Below are 8,373 nucleotides of genomic sequence, written 5' to 3'. Positions count from 1 at the left end.
GTCCCGACACATATAGATATAGTGACGCATCCCACAGAAAAAAGTTGTATTATTGTATTGCTCCCTAAACCGCTTTCTTCATTGCTTAAAAACAATCTCCTGAAATCAGAAAATGAAAGATTATAGGTGAGTTTCAATAAGCCAGTTCTGCGTTGCTTGTTTTGAGGCTTCTTAAATTTCAGTATTAGCAAGATGGTTGACTATGTATAAAGAATTTAAGATGATCTTCTAAGAGAATAACTATTTTTAGATGTCAACTGCATATAACAATTATTTGACTATGTGTGAAGAATTTAAGATAAACAAATACTCACTTTGTAAAACATCAAAAGATTATAAATATGAAGAAATATAATTTCAAGTTTCACATGATACAAAAAAAATTGAAGAATAACATACATACATAATCAAGAAACTTTAATCCATTTTATTCTTATGTACACGACCCTAATCGAACAAAGAGTATGAACTCTAACAACAGTAGCAATACAATTAAAAAATGTTATTTACTGACCCAAGTTAAGTGCATAAAAATGAAACCGTTGTTTTTTTCGTTATTTATTTTCATTCCATGTAAATCCTCTGATTTTCGCCCGAAGAAGTTAAAGTCTAATTGGGAAATTCCCTGTCCAGAGAAAAATAAAATATTTACGTAGAAAAATATAAATTAAATGGTATGTTATTAAAAAGAACCTAACATAAGAATATAATGAATAGATAGCAATCATATATGATCAGTATCTTTTGACTGCAACTGAAAAAACAAAATCGAGATAACAAAATACAATATTAATGAAACGTAACAAAGAGAAATTAAACTGCATAAATGACACAAATATTAGGCGCGAGGCACCATGAATCCATTGATGTTAAACAAAAAATTAAAGAGAAAAGATAACAAAAACTATCTCAATCAAGCAAAGCTACAGAGAATCATACCTTGAGAATAGAGTTGTGCAAAGGATGAAAAGCTAACAAAAATTAACAAAAATTAAAAAGAAAAGCTAACAGAATCTATCTCAATCAACCAAAACAATAGAGAATCATACCTTGAGAATAAAATTGTGCAAAGGATAAATACAATTGTTAAACGATAATAAAAAAAACATGTTGACATTAAATGTGAGGAATAACTACCAAATAAATGACATTAAAAATCTAAATTCGTTGTCTTAAGTAAAATTAATTTAGAATAAAAGAAACGGTTTGACATTAAATGGGAGGAATAACTCCCAAATAAATGACATTAAAAATCTAAATTCATTGTCTTATGCATGAAGAATTTAAGATAAACAAATACTCACTTTGTAAACCATCGATCAAAAGGTTATAAATATGAAGAAATGTAATTTCAAGTTTCACATGATACAAAATTTTTGAAGAATAACATACATACATAATCAAGAAACTTTAATCCATTTGATACGAACATGTACACGACTCTAATCCAACAAAGAGTATGAACTCTCTAACAACAGTAGCAATACAGTTAAAAAATGTTAAATAAATACTCACTTTGTAAACCATCAAAAGGTTATAAATATGAAGAAATATAATTTCAAGTTTCACATGATACAAAAAATTTGAAGAATAACATACATACATAATCAAGAAACTTTAATCCATTTGATACGAACATGTACACGACTCTAATCCAACAAAGAGTATGAACTCTCTAACAGTAGTAGAAATACAGTTAAAAAAATGTTATTTACCGACCCAAGTTAAGTGCATAACAATGGAACCACCGTTTTCGTTGTCATTTATTTTCACTCCATGTAAATCCTCTGATTTTGGTCCGAAGAAGTCAAAGTCTAATTGGAATAAAAATTAAAGAGAAATGCTAACATAAATTATCTCAATCAACCAAAACAATAGAGAACCATACCTTGAGAATAGAGTTGTGCAAAGGATGAATAGAGTTGTTAATTTAGAATAAAAGAAACGGATTGACATTAAATGGAAGGAATAACTCCCAAATAAATGATATTAAAAATCTAAATTCATTGTCTTAAGTAAAATTAATACGTGAATTAATCTGGACCCTTCTTTTATATGCCTAAAATGTGGATTAATATGTAGCTCAATCTGGACCATTCTTTATATGCCAGAAATGTAATTGAATAATTTAAATATGTCTCTCAATCTGGGCCATCCTTTATGTGTCCAAACTGTAGATCTCCGTCCAAAGGGAAAAACACCATTGTCCCTTATAATATAAATATTTTTTGTGTTGGTAAGATATTTTTTTCTTGTAAGACTATCAAGAGTTGAGCGTGGGAAACTTAGGGGAACTGTAATCTTTCTCAAACTAAATTCGAAGCTTTGATCGATATTATTAACATCAACTGGATCGGTTTCTTGTTAAATGGTGATTAGGATGTCACATGGATGTACACTAATATATATACAACAAAAAGTATTTTTTTGGTGATTAAGATATCCAATGTAAGTGTGTACAGTGGGCTCTGCACCCGTTTTCATTTATGGTAATTGAGATAAGCATCCATTCATAGTTGTTGCAAATAATACCAAGAAACTTGAAAACCTAATGTTCCAAGAGAGAACACATATAAATTCCAGGTTTGAATAAAAGTAACTTGTCGATTGCATTCCAAATTACAAATGCAGTTCAGTCATCATTTAAATAGATTGTCATTTTGTGCTGAAAAAAAAATTTAGTAAATTTTTTTTCGAAATTCAAAAAGTTGAATCTGAGTTAGGAATCCTTCTTTCATATCCTTAAAAAGTGTTATATCTACATTAATTTTTGGAACCGCTGACAGTTTTAAAATACGAATATTGACTTTGTGCTTGTATCGATGTATAATTGGCATGGTTATACATTAGTGATACTCGAACCCATGGTAAAAAAGTTTAATCGGTTGGGTTAATATAATTTACAGCCAGTCATTTTACGACCATTAAACGTCATAATTCCCTACAATATTCTAGGTTTGAGAAACGTTATATCGTAATATGAAACCTCTGCATAAAGAATGATAACTATACATTTATGGTTTAAACTAACATATATGAAAAACGTCCATCTTACAGTGTCACAAAAAAATATAAATAAAAAAATAAATAAAATGTAAAACATTAAATCCTATAGTATTCCCTTGGACATTAGTGATACGAAGCGTCCTTGAATCTTTCTTAGTAGTGAAAAATGACGCGCGTGGTGATATTGCATATATCATATGCCAAATATGCTTTTCCTTGCAAATTAATAATATAATCTTATTGTCTTAACTAAATAGTGAAAGACTCGCATTAAATAAAATTGCATATCCAAACAAAAGAAATTTCCCCCTCTAATACGATACATGTATAAGAGAGTTGCTCTTTATCAGCTTATGCGTTTGAGACCTAAAAGTAAATAAGAGACTCAATATCAATGGTGTGAAAACTTGCAAATGGAACTGATATTACACATTGACCTAAAACATCCATAAGTTTATAATTTTCTAGCATAAAATGAACATGACAATGCAATTGAATATTAAAATATTTTTCATATCAACTTCTATAAAGTGTAAGATATTTGTACCGACTTAGGGTAGTTGGTATCTTCAATGAAATAAAAGAAGCTCAAGAATTAGATGATATCCACATAGTAAAAGATAGGTAATGAATCAAGTTTTAGTCATGGTATCTTTAGATGCAAAATGTATATGGGTTCATATGCACTAAGCTCTCTTAAACCAAGATAATCTTAAAAAAAATCGATAATTTAGTCATCGCAATCACATATGTGCATATGAACCACATCTTCTAGCAAAAATTAGACTTGTTCCTTTCTGGAATACCAAAACTTCTTCACTTGAATCAATGATAAAATGCATGCAATGAAAATTTGTGTAGTACCGACACATATAGATATAGTGACACATCCCACCGAAAAAAATTGTATTATTGTATTGCTCCCTAAACCGCTTTCTTCATTGCTTAAAAACAATCTCCTGAAATCAGAAAATGAAAGATTATAGGTGAGTTTCAATAAGCCAGTTCTGCGTTGCTTGTTTTGAGGCTTCTTAAATTTCAGTATTAGCAAGATGGTTGACTATGTATAAAGAATTTAAGATGATCTTCTAAGAGAATAACTATTTTTAGATGTCAACTGCATATAACCATTATTTGACTCTGTGTCAAGAATTTAAGATAAACAAATACTCACTTTGTAAACCATCAAAAGGTTATAAATATGAAGAAATGTAATTACAAGTTTCACATGATACAAAAAATTTGAAGAATAACATACATACATAATCAAGAAACTTTAATCCATTTTATTCTTATGTACACGACCCTAATCCAACAAAGAGTATGAATTCTCTAACAACAATAGCAATACAGTTAAAAAATGTTATTTACTGACCCAAGTTAAGTGCATAACAATGAAACCATCGTTTTCTTCGTCATTTATTTTCATTCCATGTAAATCCTCTGATTTTCGCCCGAAGAAGTTAAAGTGTAATTGGAAAATTCCCTGTCCAGAGAAACATAAAAAATTTAGTGTAAAAATATATAAATTAAATGGTATGTTATTAAAAAGAACCTAACATAATAATATAATGAATAGATAGCAATCATATCTGATCAGTATCTTTTGACTGCAAATGAATAAACAAAATCGAGATAACAAAATACAATATTAATGAAAAGTAACAGAGAGAAATTAAACTGCATAAATGACACAAATATTAGGCGCGAGGCACCATGAATCCGTTGATGTTAAACAAAAAACTAAAGATAAAAGCTAACAAAAATTATCTCAATCAAGCAAAGCTACAGAAAATCATACCTTGAGAATAGAGTTGTGCAAAGGATGAAAAGCTAACAAAAATTAAAGAGAAAAGCTAACATAAGAAAAAGAATAAAATGAATAGATAGCTATCATATCTGATCAGTATCTTTTGACCGCAAATGAAAAAATAAAATCGAGATAACAAAATACAATATTAATAAAAAGTAACAAAGAGAAATTAAACTGCATAAATGACACAAATATTAGGCGCAAGGCACCATGAATCCATTGATGTTAAACAAAAAATTAAAGAGAAAAGCTAACAAAAATTACAATCAAGCAAAGCTACAGAGAATCATACCTTGAGAATAGAGTTGTGCAAAGGATGAAAAGCTAACAAAAATTAAAGAGAAAAGCTAACAGAAATTATCTCAATCAACCAAAACAATAGAGAATCATACCTTGAAATTAGAGTTGTGCAAAGGATGAATACAGTTGTTAAATGATAATAAAAGAAACACGTTGACATTAAATGTGAGGAATAACTCCCAAATAAATGACATTAAAAATCTAAATTCATTGTCTTAAGTAAAATTAATTTAGAATAAAAGAAACGGTTTGACATTAAATGGGAGGAATAACTCCCAAATAAATGACATTAAAAATCTAAATTCATTGTCTTATGCATGAAGAATTTAAGATAAACAAATACTCACTTTGTAAACCATCAAAAGGTTATAAATATGAAGAAATGTAATTTCAAGTTTCACATGATACAAAAAATTTGATGAATAACATACATATATAATCAAAAAACTTTAATCCATTTGATACGAACATGTACACGACTCTAATCCAACAAAGAGTAAGAACTCTCTAACAGCAGTAGCAATACAGTTAAAAAATGTTAAACAAATACTCACTTTGTAAACCATTAAAAAGTTATAAATATGAAGAAATATAATTTCAAGTTTCACATGATACAAAAAATTTGAAGAATAACATACATACATAATCAAGAAACTTTAATCCATTTGATATGAACATGTACACGACTCTAATCCAACAAAGAGTATGAACTCTCTAACAACAGTAGCAATACAGTTAAAAAATGTTATTTATCGACCCAAGATAAGTGCAAACAATGGAACCATCGTTTTCGTCGTCATTTATTTTCACTCCATGTAAATCCTCTGATTTTGGTCCGAAGAAGTCAAAGTTTAATTGGAATAAAAATTAAAGAGAAATGCTAACATAAATTATCTCAATCAACCAAAACAATAGAGAATCATACCTTGAGAATAGAGTTGTGCAAAGGATGAATAGAGTTGTTAATTTAGAATCAAAGAAACGGATTGACATTAAACGGAAGGAATAACTCCCAAATAAATGTCATTAAAAATCTAAATTCATTGTCTTAAGTAAAATTAATACGTGAATTAATCTGGACCCTTCTTTATATGCCTAAAATGTGGATTAATATGTAGCTCAATCTGGACCATTCTTTATATGCCAGAAATGTAATTGAATAATTTAAATATGTATCTCAATCTGGACCAGCCTTTATGTGTCCAAAATGTAGATCTCCGTCCAAAGAGAAAAACACCATTGTCCCTTATTATATAGATATGTAATACTTAGCTATGTAATGAGATTCGTGGTGTGCTTTTGATTTCTTTCATGGGAACCGTTGTGTGCATTATGATATACACGTCTGGATTAAATGGGAACTCGGAGTAAATATCTACATGAATGGATCCCATCTCCAACCAATCAACACCCGTAATTAAAGCCTACAATCAATCCTCCCATGCACCCATTATTATTGTAACGGATGAAAATGATATCACCAGAAATAAAACCACCGAAAATCCCAACACTACTACACAAATCAATAACCCAATCACATCTTCGCTGGTTTTCAATGCTATAGCCGTTACAACTCCACCCATCTCTAAATCAGTGAGTCCCCAACCCGAAAACCAACCCATTCCTAAACCAACATCCACACCCGTAGCCCAACCCACCACTCTGTATAAATCCACCCTTGCCTCTAAATTCACCCAATGTTCTACTACCACCCACAACCCCGTTATTACACCCAAATTTGTTATTGTAGCATCAGGAAATTCTCAAACTTTTTCTGAAATTAGGTGTTCTGTCGAGACTGCAAACCTCACAACCCAATCACCATCCCCCAAATCTCACCTGATTCAGATCACTCAAAAAAACTATGTCATTGGAAAAGAATGGCTAGGGTGTCGCAGAACCATAATAACAATGAAGCACTTCAACACTGTGGAAGCAAAAGACAATCCAGCCCTATGGATCGTGATCCTCCCCTAAAGCAAACTCATTATTCATCTGAAGAAGAGGCTGTGGCGACTTGCCTTGAAAAGTCGCAAGGCCAATGTTAGTACAATCTTGGAACTGTCGTGGATTAGGGAATGATACGACAGTTCTAACATTAAAATCATTCCTGCGCAGCTGCAATCCGTCTATACTTTTCTTATCAGAAACTCGATTGAATGAAAGAAATAGTAGAAGGATACTCAGCTCTCTCAATTTCAGATATTTCGAGTTTGTACCAGCTCAAGGAAGAAGTGGGGGTCTTGTTGTGCTTTGGCAAGACAACATCGATATGGAGATTATCTCTAAATCTCAGAACCTCATACATTGTTACATTGAATCCAAACTTAGTATTCCAAGTTGGGAATTACTTTGCACTTACGGCCCACCAACACACAATATGAGACATAACTTCTGGAGCAGAGTCTCTGATATCATCGATTCCATCAATAACCCATGGTGCATGATAGGGGATCTGAATGTGCTTATGCATGACTATGAAAAGCATGGAGTCTCTACAAGTACGGACATCATCTGTAACGAATTCAGGAGCTTTGTCAGAAACAAAGATGTCATTGATTTGGGTTATGCCGGACCTGCATTCACATGGTCTAATAATGCCACTCAAGATGCACCCATTTTCGAAAGACTTGACAGAGTTATATGCAATTCAAATTGGAGATTACTATTCCCGGATGCTACAATCCTACACCTTCCAAGAATTGATAGTGATCATGCACCTATCCTTTTAAACACCATGAGAAAACCTCCCAAAAGAAAACCAAACCACAAATTCGAACTATATTGGACAGACAACCCTCAATTCCGGGAGATCATTCAAAGCAAATGGGATGAAACTTCTGGTAACATGGTTGAAAGACTTCAGAGTTTGGGGGAAGGCTTAATGAAGTGGAGCAGAGACACTTTTGGAGACACAAAGAAGGAAATAGCTGAGGAAAAGAGGAAGCTTTTGGACTTACAGTCCATTGCCCATCTGATTGACACTAGGGAGGAGGAAAGAGCCAGCTACAACAAAATTGCAGACCTGGAGAAACGTGATAGAATGTTCTGGCAGCAAAGGAACAAATCAAAATGGGTCCCCTCCATGGACAAAAATACCCATGTATTTCATATTTCAGTTATCCATAGAAGGAGCAGAAATAGAATTTTTGCTTTAAAGGATGTCGATGGCAATTGGATTCCTGACCAAGAAAAAATAAAAGAAAACCTCATATGCCATTTCAAAGACATGTTTTCGAAAGACACCAATGTGA

Source organism: Papaver somniferum, unplaced genomic scaffold (assembly GCF_003573695.1).
Source record: "Papaver somniferum cultivar HN1 unplaced genomic scaffold, ASM357369v1 unplaced-scaffold_137, whole genome shotgun sequence".
Lineage (NCBI taxonomy): Eukaryota > Viridiplantae > Streptophyta > Magnoliopsida > Ranunculales > Papaveraceae > Papaver > Papaver somniferum.
Note: the sequence above shows the minus strand (reverse complement) of the source record.